The sequence below is a fragment of the Protopterus annectens genome, chromosome 5.part0 (genome assembly GCF_019279795.1).
Source record: "Protopterus annectens isolate FY-2018-M chromosome 5.part0, PAN1.0, whole genome shotgun sequence".
NCBI lineage: Eukaryota > Metazoa > Chordata > Ceratodontiformes > Protopteridae > Protopterus > Protopterus annectens.
In genome coordinates this window covers 256,674,046-256,686,442 of record NC_056735.1, presented here as the reverse complement: position 1 = coordinate 256,686,442, position 12,397 = coordinate 256,674,046, and the positions used below count along the sequence as shown (strand labels likewise).

At 38.1% G+C, this 12,397-nt stretch overlaps 1 protein-coding gene across 1 annotated transcript in view; it reads left to right on the top strand.

The window, feature by feature from the left end:
- RSPH1 (radial spoke head component 1) overlaps nucleotides 1–12,397 on the top strand; it is a 607,409-nt gene that overhangs the window by 432,489 nt on the left and 162,523 nt on the right. The window lies entirely within an intron of this gene.

Here is a 12,397-nt window from a genome sequence, read left to right as displayed (position 1 = left end):
CTGACTGCTACCACCAGGCATCAAATCTTAGAGGCACAGGATTATACAATCACATCATGCACTCAACTAGGCATTACAGTAAACTTCAAAAATCTGCCTTGTTGCCCTGTCAGTCTATTACATACATAGGAGCAGAATTAAACACAAAATAAATGTTTGCAAGATTACCACAGGAAAGAATTTCCACTATTCGTCAACAAGTGTTAATTCTAATCCAGAGCAAAAGGATTCAAGTCAGACATGTCTTCCAAGCCCTAGGCTCCATGGCAGCTGCAATTCTTCTTGTCCCATTAGCGCATTTCCACATGAGAATCCTTCAGTGGCTTCTTTTCACGCAGTGGTCTTTCCAGGAACTACCCATGTCTCACATGATCCTGATCACAGAAACATGCAAAAGGCACCTTTCTTGGTGTATGGTCTCCCCACTAATAATTCAGGGCAGACCCTTCATAAAACCCTCTCCGGTAGCCACAGTGACCACGGACGCCTCCCTGATGGGGGGGGGGGGGGGCATTATCCAGGCAGGACAGTCCAAGGCACTTGGCAGCCTCATGAGTACCGTCTGCATATCAATGTCCTAGAAATGAGAGCAGTTCTCCTAGCATTGCAAGCCCTTCAAGACTCTCTTCCTTCTGGGACCATTGCAATCCAAATGGACAACAGGTCAGTGGTGTGGTACATCAACAGACAAGGCGGGACCAGGTCTTACCCCTTATGTCGAGAAGCACTCAGACTGTGGCAATGGGCAATCTCCTCCCAATGTTTTCTGATAGCAACGCACATAACTGGGAAATCCAACGTTATAGCGGACAAGCTCAGCAGAGCTATCCTCATGCCTCACAAGTGGTCTCTGAATCAGGAAGTTGCGGATCTTATCTTCCGCAAATGGGGACAGCCTTTCTGCGACCTATTTGCCACTCCTCTCAACAACAAATGCCGCAGCTACTTCTCCCTACTTTCACTTCCAGGTCATATACCCAGAGATGCTCTAGTCCACGATTGGCCTCAGGGACTTCTTTACACTTTTCCCCCTTTTCCCCTAATTCCAAGACTCATACAGAAAGCAAAATCATTGGGTTGCAAAATGATCCTCATTGCCCCATATTGGCCTCGACAAATATGGTTCCCATTCCTACACCTCCACCTTCTGGATCAACCGTGGATTCTTGACCCGGTTCTAGATCTGCTGATTCACCAATCAGGTGGGTTGCACCAATCCCTTCAAACTCTCCAGCTCACAGCTTGGTTACTCCACTTCCAACCTTAGCCAGGCTTTCCAATATTTCCCCAGCAGTCCGTGATATTATTGTTTCCTCACATAAATCTACTACGAGGAAAAAGTATGCTAGTAAATGGAAACGGTTTTCTTACTGGACAGAATCTAGAAATTTGGATCCTTTCTCAGCCCCAATCCATGAAATTCTTGAATTTCTAATACAGCTTTTTCAGTCTGGTGCGGCTTCCACTACCATTAGGGTACAACTAGCTGCCATTTCTAATTTTCATATTGGTAAGTTTAATTCTAGCATAATGTCTCATTAGCTCTGCAAAGCCTTTATGAAAGGAACATCTCTTCTTAGACCCCCAGTTAGAGATCCTCCCCCTCCTTGGGATCTCAACTTAGTGTTAGCCTCCTTAATTTTACCTCCCTTTGAATTGGCAGCATCGTGTCCTTTACAATTTCTTTCTTGGAAGACACTTTTTCTGGTTGCTATCACTTCAGCTAGAAGTGACTCAGAACTTCAAGCACTATGTGTTCGTCCTCCATACCTGGTGTTTCACAAGGACATAGTTTCTCTGAGGACCAATCCATCCTTTATTCCTAAAGTCTGCTCAGAGAACAATTTAAATCAATCCATAGATCTCCCAGTTTTATTTCCTAATCACAGCAACAAGGCAGAATACAAGCTCCACCAATTGGATGTACACAGACAATTGCATTTTTACCTCCGTAGAACTAAAGAACTAAGAAAGTCAGACCAGTTATTTCTTTCTTATGCTCTCAACAAACAAGGTTTTCCAGTTTCTAAAGTGACTTTATCCAGATGGTTATCTGATACTATTGCCTTTATTTATCAATTACGAAATGAAGAGCTACCAGCTAAACCAAAAGGTCATTCTACTAGAACATTAGCCACCTCTGTAGCGTTTCAGTCTAGGTTGCCCATAGACTCAATCTGTGCAGCTGCCACTTGGGTAAATGCCCACACTTTTATCTTTCATTACAAAGTAGATATGGTCTCCCGGAGCAGAGCTTTCTTTGGTTCTACTGTTCTGAAGATTTTGTTCCAATGAGTCACCCGGGTTTTTAGGTGCTAGGGACGCTGTCCCAAACAGCAAGAATGAAGGCGAGATAGACAACTTAACATAAAGAAGTTATGTACCTACCATAACATTCCATGTTAGTTGTCTTCATTTTGCCTTTCTTCTTGCGTCACTCCCTCCTTCCCCCTTCCTAGAGAATTGTGAGGAGTTCCCTTTTGTTTTCACTGGCTGAGCATCTTTTATTACTTCACATGCCAGGTAAATCTATAACTCTTTCCTTGTTTAGGTGTATTGGACAACCAGTTTTAGTAACTGGTTACTCTACTAATGTCTAGTGTGCATTATCACAAATGAGATCTGGGTAGCTGACGCTGGGCATTCGGGGATAAGGGGTTGCCTCGTGCCAGTAAACAGCTCTCGAGCTATAGAAGATGGCCGAGTCGGAGCCGAGGATTGGCTCCGAACTCAAACAGCAAGAAGGAAGGCGAGATGAAGACAACTAACATGGAACGTTATGGTAGGTACATAACTTCTTTTTTGGTTTCCCAAGCTGCCATAAATATGTTGTCAGTGCTATTGGCACATGCAGTGCCCATAGCTACGCCATCAAGCTGAAGGTAATACTTCCCATTAAACACAAACATATTATTAGTTAATACCACAGACATAAAGGTGGTAATAACTTCTTAATATTCTTCTTGATATTCACTATGTGGGACAAGATATTCTCTCAGAGCCATAACACCATACTCATTGGGAATTTTAGTGAATAGCAAACACACATCCATTATCACAAACTGAATGCTACTAATATTATCATATGTGGAAATAAACTCATAAAGATCTGACAAAAAAACTTCTGGTGTCATCAAGAATGTTCTTGTTCACAGATACAATAGGATGTAAATGCTTCTCCAATATGATAGAAAAAGGTTCGGTTAACCAATCCTCACCAGACACTATAGGTCTTAAAGGGGGTTGCATAGGATGCTTATGGATTTTTGGAATGCCCTGTATGCAGGGGATCTTAGGATGTTCAACCTGACAATATTTAAATATGTCATTAGTAATAAGTTGACTATTGTACAAATTTAGTAACATGCCATCTACACGTGTTTTCATCTGGTGCATTGTCAACGTCTACCACATTGTATGTGGTCCGATCTCCTAACATCTCACACATTTTATCAACATAGCAAACAGTGTGCATAATTACTGTTGGTCCGCCTTTGTCAGCGGTCTTTATAATTATGTCATTACTATTTTATAGGCTTTTTACAGCTATATATTCTTGCCCATTAATATTATAAAAAGTCTTCTTTCTATCTGATCCTTCAAACAAGGTGTAAATATCATCTGTACGTAATTTACTAAATGCTTCCACTAATGGATGATTGAGGGGCACATATGTACTAGGCTTTTTTAAAATTATAATTGTTAACAGTACCTTGATCAGTGTTTGGAAACTGCATCTTCAACATGATGTTACGTGTGAACATTTTTAAGTCCAGTGTAGTCTCTTTCATGCTGGTTGAGATGGAATAAAGGTAAGTTCTTTCTTGAAGACCGATACTTCATGATTGGAAAGTTTCTTATTAGAAATATTCCAAATTAATGTGGACTCGTATTTCTCCAAATCTTCTTTATTGTTTGGTTCTCTCCCATCTTTGACATGAGTTTCCTCTTCTGTCCCCCTTGACTCCTAGATCTGCTTTGACCATACCTTCCTTTCTGATGTATGGGTAGTGGTAACCCCATACTTGCATTGTTCACATTTTTTTGAATTGTTCACATTTTTTGAACTGTTACTAGTCGAACAATATGTATTTTGTTTCGGACGCACAACTGGGTCTTCTGTGGAATATACTATGGCTGTCACAGTAATGTTAGATTTTCTATTCTCATTATTGTCACTGTTCTTCTCCCATCCTGCTTTCTTTCATGTGAATTCCCACTTGGCACATTATTTATAGCTGGTGATGCATTCACCAAGCTACTGCCTCTGGATGACTTTGTCTCTTTATCAGTGGGATTACTATCTGGTGTTAAATTTATGTTGGTGCCACTACTAGTATATTCTGATGGTGGAGTGGTATGCTGTTTTGCTTCTTCCCTCTTTTCTCTGGGCCAGCAAAACACTCTACCAAGGTGAAAGTCTTGCATGTCCCTATCAATTTTCTTAAACTTCCCTTGTATAATTATTTTCTCATATAGTTCAATAGTATCCAAAATTTGTGAGACTTTGAAGTCAAAAATATAATGTGGAAACATGTTATATATCTCCACCTGTTGTTCTTTTATTATTTCTATCAGTGCCTGTTCCTCTTCCCCAAAAAAGTCATTCAAAAGTCTCATATATGCAAAACCTGTTTGCAGGTTGATCTCCTGCCACCATTTAATAACTCAGGATATTGTTCTCCCTGTGTAGGCATATTAAGAACTCTAAACTCACTGGGCACTATTTGATATGCAAGGCAGGCCTCAAAATATTGCCTGAATGATGCCTCTTAAGTTTATACAAATTATCCTGTAGCGTATAAAGGCACTTATTCATTTCAAAGTCATTAACACTAGATGTCTCTTCATTTACTTGGTCATTAAAAACTCTATTTTTGGAAATTAGAGGGTTGTTACCAGCAGTAAGCAATGAATCCAGTCTTCCCTGTGGGTTCCTCTTGTGGCCAAATTGCTCCATAAATCTTTTGGTTTCTGCTGTTATTTCCCCATCAAAAGTACTCTGTAACTCCATTTCAGGTAGCACATATTCCAATTCTAAAACAACGTTGCTTTCAGACATGCTGCCCAGGTGTGTCTTATATAAAACTTTTAAAAATGCAAGAAGCAATGACAGTGAGTAAAACACATTGCATCATTCAATTCCTTAACTTCTTAAAAGGGCCATTATAAAATACACTTATTAAAAGGGTAATGCCATCCCAAAAAATGTGTCTCATACTACATCGATAAAAACTAAATATATACATATACATAGAAATAATCAAAATGAAATATGAGTGTATGTGGCTACCCATGTAGAAAGGTATATGTGATATAAATATGTACATTTTAAAACATTGATGTAAACACATTTTTAGACATTGGCAGGTTCTTACAACAGATAGTAGGATTTGCAACATAGTAGGTATGCAGCCAAATTTTAGATACAAGAACAAGAAAAAAATTAAGAGAATGTTATGTGGCAATAGAAACTATGATCAGAAAATAAATAAGATTGGGGTTAGTGATTTTTGTACAAAGCCTTGTAAAGCTTGTAGTTACTGTTTATACATTAATAATAGTGGACATTTTGTCCACCCAGTTACTACCAAGCTGTTTAAATTTTATGTGCATGCGAATTGTAACAGCACCAATATAATATATTTAGCTCAGTGTAAAGTTTGCCAAGTCTTCTATGTTGGAAAGATCAATAGAAGACTGAAAGACCACATTAAAGAACATCTTTACAGTATTACCATGCACAATGTGAACAATGCACTTCCTAAACACATAGCTAATAGCTCTTCTGAGCATCAGTTTAGTTTTATGGTCATAGAAAAGATCAAGGATAGTGAATGCAAGGGAGATCTTTCTAATTATATAGAAGCTCAAGAAATTAAATGGATGATTAGACTTAGGGTGTATGGGGGCGGCCACGGTGGTGTAGTGGTTAGCATTGCCGCCTCACAGCAAGAGGATCTCCAGTTCGATTCTCGGCTGGGGTGCCTTCTGTGCGGAGTCTGCATGTCCTCCCTGTGGTCGCGTGGATTTCCTCTAAGTGCTCCGGTTTCCTCCCACATCCCAAAGACATGCTGTAGGTGGATTGGACACTCTAAATTGGCCCTAGGTGTGAGTGTGTGCATGCATGTGCCTTCTGTGGAAGGTTGGGCACCGGGCTGGCAACTCGACACTGTAAAACTCCACTGCCAATCATGAGTGGACAAAGTGATCTGCTGTGGCAACCCCTAACCGGGAAAAGCTGAAAGAAGAAGAAGAAGACTTAGGGTGTATGGCAAAATGGGTCTGAATGGACATTTGCCACTCAAGCCCATTTTAAAAGCCAGACCATTATTCAAAGGAAAATGTGTATACATCAATGTTTTAAAATTTACATATTTATTTCACATATACCTTTCTCCATGGGTAGCCACATACACTCATATTTCATAGTGATTATTTATATGTATATGCATATATTTAGTTTTTATTGATGTAGTATGAGACATACATTTTAGGATGGCATTACCCTTTCAATAATTGCATTTTATAATGGCCCTTTTATGAAACTAAGCAATTGATTGATGTAATGTATTTTACTCATTGTCATTGGTACTTGCATTTTTAAAAGTTTTATTTAAGACACATATAGAAAAAATGTTGTATTAAGGTCTGATGAAGTGGGTATTTCATTCGTGAAAGTGCTTACCTACTTGTTTAAAGACTGGCTGTGTTTCAAACTCCATACTGGATTTTATTCGGCATATTTATGTTTGTTTTGCATGAAGTTTGTTAATCCTACCAGGAGGTGCATTGTGCTGTTTTATACTTTATACTTAGAACAGGTACCAAAAGAACTCTTTATATCATTGTTATCAGAACAGGCGCATGGGATGAAATACAATATTTTCCTTTTTCATTATTTCTTAGGGGAGAAAGTTATTCAGTAGTTATAATATTAAAGCCAGAGGTGGTACATTTCACTACATACCCAGTTATTCAACCATTAGAGATTCTCAGGAGAAACAACCCAAGTTGAAAGCATGCAGTTAGTAATGCCAGTCTTTACAGTTTCTTACTTTTTTATTGTTCAGAAAATCTATATCCATGCAACACTTAACTGTTCTGTTAACATTTTAAGTGATTTGGAGCTGTTTGGCAGTTATATTAACAGGCTACTTTATAAGTAATTTATTATTTATTCATGTATGTAGACCATGCACTACTATGTCGTGCTATATTACATTGAATCCTTGTAAAGTATCAAGAAAGGATAATAATTATGTAAATTGAATTTTTGTATTCCCATTTTAAAACTTAACTTCACTGTAAGCTACATACCTTATTTGCATTGGTTTGTAAGCTGCATTTTATAAAGTATGATCACAGTTTTTGCACAGGGGTTGTACATGCTAAAAAGCACATACCAGGGTTGTATAAAGTTTTCAAAAGAAATGCCAAACTTCCTGGAGTATATGCATACTACATGTCTAGCTTTGGAGTAGGCATGTAAATGATAAGCCACAGCATCACCCATGATTCATAAATGTGTAACTCCTGGAGTATTCTGTGTACAGGTGCCAGATATTTATGGAGTAATAGTGCAAACAGACTACTCCCAAACATTATCCAAACTCCAGATGTCCCTATAAAAGCAATGAGCTGCTCAGCATAATGTAGGTGAGAAACTGTATCAACCTTAAAAAAGAGAAACAGATCAAAGCTTAATGTTTACACACTAGGACCCAAGGGAACATCCTATGGCTACGTGCATTACAAACTCTGTATCACAACCTTTGCCACAAAAACACATTCCCAACCCCAACATGGTGGGAATAGACCCTACACAAGAGTAAGTCATTAAACTAATATACTAAGTAGGGCAGGTGTATGGACATGATCAGGGAGGCTGGAATGTTTATGGCTCACCCTCTGTCCATATATGAGGAGCAGTAGCAGATGGGGCAAAATATGGCACCAGTACCCAACTTGCTGTATCACCAGCAATAACAGATACAGCAATATATGCATTACATTGTGGCTGCCATTGATCTTGATGTCCCCAGTGGTGCGGCCTATGCCTTCATGCCACTTCTACTGCTTTCTCCAAAGGAAAGGAACATTCAACACTGCCCTGATCCTTGTGGCATAAGATATCTCTTACATTCATAATGCTAGCAGCTTTGTGGTTCCATGACTGCTTATAGTCACACATACAGAGCATCGTCCTTGTCCTTTGCACTTATGCTTCAGGCACCTGTATGCACTATTTTATTAGTACAGTCTGTGAATTGTGAATTCTCACTACATACAGCCCACACAGTATAACTCACATGTGCAACACTGCACACTATGTTTGTGAATTGCTAATATATACTTTTCCATTAATCTTCTGGTTTAGGACACATTTTAATTTGGTTGAATATGAATGTACTCATTTCTTTGGCTTAACTAAGGCAGGGCTATTTGCATACCATATGTACTCTTCCCTACAAAACATGTCCTCAAAGAACCAAAAACAGTTTGGGAACAATGCAGGATATCTGCTTGATAAAAGTCAGAGACCCAATAGTGGACGTCCTAACACTTCAAAACTCAAACTGCAGTTTTGACCAAAAAAAAAAAAAAAACAGAATAGTGAACCTTGTTGTTCAACTTTTAAGAGAACCCTGCACCCTCACACCATTGCTTCTTATTAGGTATATTAACTCTGAGATTGCTATACCTCTGACTAAAATGAATACTCTGAGATACCTTAGACTTGTATTTAGAATGTGTTCCTCACATTGGTACTTACATTCTCACTGCTCCAAGGATTGCAGTTACAGTCCATAGACTTTCAGCACGCATTAATGCATGGTACCCAACCAGATCAGTACCTAGCCCAAGTGAAGTCCATGTTGTTTTTTTGCAATAAAGTTACCATTGCTTTTACCATTTCTGAAAAGTGAGTACTCCCAAAAAATATGATATAGTGTTGCAGTGATCTGTCTTGAACAATCCGCTATTATGGTAACTTGACAAACCATGCACACAACTGTACTTTTCCTAGTGTTTATGTTTGGGTCTCTGTGTCACACTATAAAATATTTATAAAATATATATGTTATAGAAATGACATTAAATAAAACTAAATAAAAAATATGTTGATTTATATTGGTAGTATGCTAGAATTTGTCAGTATGCATGTTGGAGCGCTGCAGTGTTTTTTTAAGCAGACTAGATACCACAAATATGTTCAGTTTATTGCTGACTGATGATCTAACCATTTAAATCTTTGACTTTTTGTGAAATGTATTGGTATACATCTTTAGCATGTAATAGTATTAACATCAGATATAATGCCAGAAGTTTTCTGTAGTCTCTTAAATAAATGCATGCTGCATGTTTTTATGTTTCTTGGATTTTGCATAGATCTTAGGGTTTTGAAGTTTGCTTTTATTTTGTTAAAGCATTGAATGCGTATGTGCTTGCACTTTTGCTAAAATTTGTATTTGAATATTACAAGTTCAATTCAGGCTTTTTTTTTGTCTTAATCCTAACAGTTCATTCTCAGTAGTGAGAGAATCAAGTTGGAACATTACATTTTGACCTGAAAATAAATATGTATTTATTTATATTTGTTAACTGGGGTAGAGCACTAATCTCGATGGACCAATTTCAGACTCCATTCAGGAGTTCAAACTCAGTATGAAGTCATGTAACAAGAAGTTTTACATTGTACAGCATTATGGTTCTTAAAAGAGGCATACAGTAAAAAGTGGTGTGCCAAGTGTTATGATTGTTTAAAGTTTGAGTGAGGAGTTCAAAGCTAGAATCAGAAGGACTGCAGTGTACTGGCACAGAGTGTCATGGCATGTCACTGAAGAATGCCAAAAAATCTGAAAACTAATGTGTACAAAATAGTGATACAACCAGTATTTCTGTATGATACAGAAATCTGGGACATGAAGGCAGAGCATTGACAGTTATAGGAGAAGGAAATTAAGTGCTTGAGATACTTGATAGGATACACACTGTGGGACAGATGAAGGAATGATGACATTAGAGTAGAAGTCAGCTCCACTTGCAGAGAAAAGTCAAACAGAACAGATTACAAGATTGCAAGAACGCAGAAGATTATTTGGTGAAGACGATTTGGGGGGGCCGAGTTAGAAAGTAGGAGGAAATGAGGCCATCCAGCAAAGAGACAGATGGACTGCATGAGAGAAGACCTGCAACAGTCAGGAATGACTGTCAAAGAAGTTAGGAGAGAAGCAGTGAATTAAGTGAGGTGGCAACAGCTGATGGGACACCTCAGTCCTATGTAGAAAATGGGGAAGAAAGGGGCTTGATGATGATGATGATGATGAGAACAGGAAATAACCACAATAACAGCCTTTCATGTTCTGTGGAAGAAAGATGGAAAATAGTGAAATAAATATCAATATGCAGAATCATATTGAAACAGGCCATTTATTATTATTTGGTAAGTAATATCCCTTTTATGTGAACTGGGTAAGAAATGACCCTTCAGTGTACTGGCTATTCAGTATACTGACTCCAAGCATCTCCCATAATTATTATGAAAAAGGTTCTCTACACCAAAGTACAATAGCTAACATTCATCTGACCTAGTAAGCTTGAAATGCAAAAGATGTTAGTGCATTAACTAAGACTGTAGAAATGTAATGGCCATGTCAGTAAAGAGCCTCCGTTATGTATTTACATATTCTTGCCCACCAGAAATGTAATCCATTATTAAGCCTTATATAGGTTTCTGTTCCCATTACTGATTCATTTTCATGCTGTATGGCATTATTTTTTGTTTTGTTTTGTTTAATGTGTGTATTGCCTGATATTTCCTGCTATTATTTTAGTGTGCCCTGAGTATTAGTGTTATTTCCTTGGCATTCTTCTTTTTAAAGAATATTGTGATGGGGCTGACATGCATTTATCTAATTTGTATAAATTATGCATACATGCTGCATTAAGTATCGGAGAAAAACAGTCAGCAAGACGTCAAGTAAAGCTCATGCAGGCATTGAGCCTGGTGGATGAATATTTTGAAGAATTAACTTTTATACCATGATTTGCATGATATATATTAACATATAATTTTTCTCTCTGTGTCTCTCTGTCTGCCCCCCCCCCTCCACCACCACCACTACCACTACATTGCTGTAGCCCATCACCAATGCAAGTCAGAATTTGGTATATGCTATTTTATATTGTATTTGTTAATTGGAAAAATCCACTGGACACAAGCATCCCTTTTCATTGGTGACCTGGGAGTATAACCTGTTTAAGTGACTTGCTCAGAGATACACAGTAGGCAAATAAAGCTGGAAGGAATCAAACCATGTACTTTGGGTATACGGAGCAGCTGCTTAACAGCTCAGATTCTTTATTCTCAAGATATTGTTCTTTCAATATGAGGTGCATAACATGCACTGTTATCTTTTAGGAATTTACCAGAAGTCCTAGATTCTGTGATATCTTTAATAGCTGTTCTTTGTATTTCAGTGGAACCACATGGTTGTTTTCAATTTCTTACTTAATGGGTATTTGGACATGTAAGCAAAATAATATCACTGCATCTGTTCATTTTTCATTTACATGACATTCATAGAGTCAAAGTCTTTTCTTTCTGCTATGTCCCCTAAACTCTAGGGCCTTTGCAAATGATCCTTAGGCCCCCATTGTATTTATTTTATTCTGATTTTAAGTACACTACCTGGTGTCATCCTGCATCTCAGTTGCATCTCTATATGCAAGTGTCCTGGTCCTCTTTTGGTTTAGCAAAAACCTACCTTTACTTGCACTCCTCAGGTTCAAAAACATCTTTTTAACAAATTCTTGACTGATTCATGAGTTCAAAGCCAAACACATGTTTTTTGTTCATTCTGCACTTAGCCTTTTTCATCTGCCCATTTTGGACTCACAGCACCAGTATAAAACCAAAGTCCTGCACACCTGGATATGCCCTACCCATTCCTTCTGTATTCATCTCAGTGACCTTTTAGAGAAAATACTTCCTCACTTAAAAGCATCCTATTCAGTTTTTGATCTCTTGTTTCCAGAAGTCAGGATTCCAGTAGCTGAAGAAAAGTATTCCTTCAGATAGTATATGTTCTGTCCTTTGTATGTTCCTCTTGTTTGCAGTCTTCATAAACATCAAATTGTAGTCAATAAAATATGCTGGTTTATATCCCCCTTCACTGAGCACCACTGACTTACTTTGCTAAGAACCTTATGGGTACTAGTCCAGTAAGCTTCCTTATTTCACCTGTTGTCTTATTTTCAAACTGCTCACCTACATCTGCTGCACCATACTTGTGCATTCCCTGTCATTACTCTGATGTTTTCTAAACATGTGCTCCTCTCTAGTCTCTTAAAAGTCCCTTACAGCTCTTTTCTGCAAATCAGACACACCAAG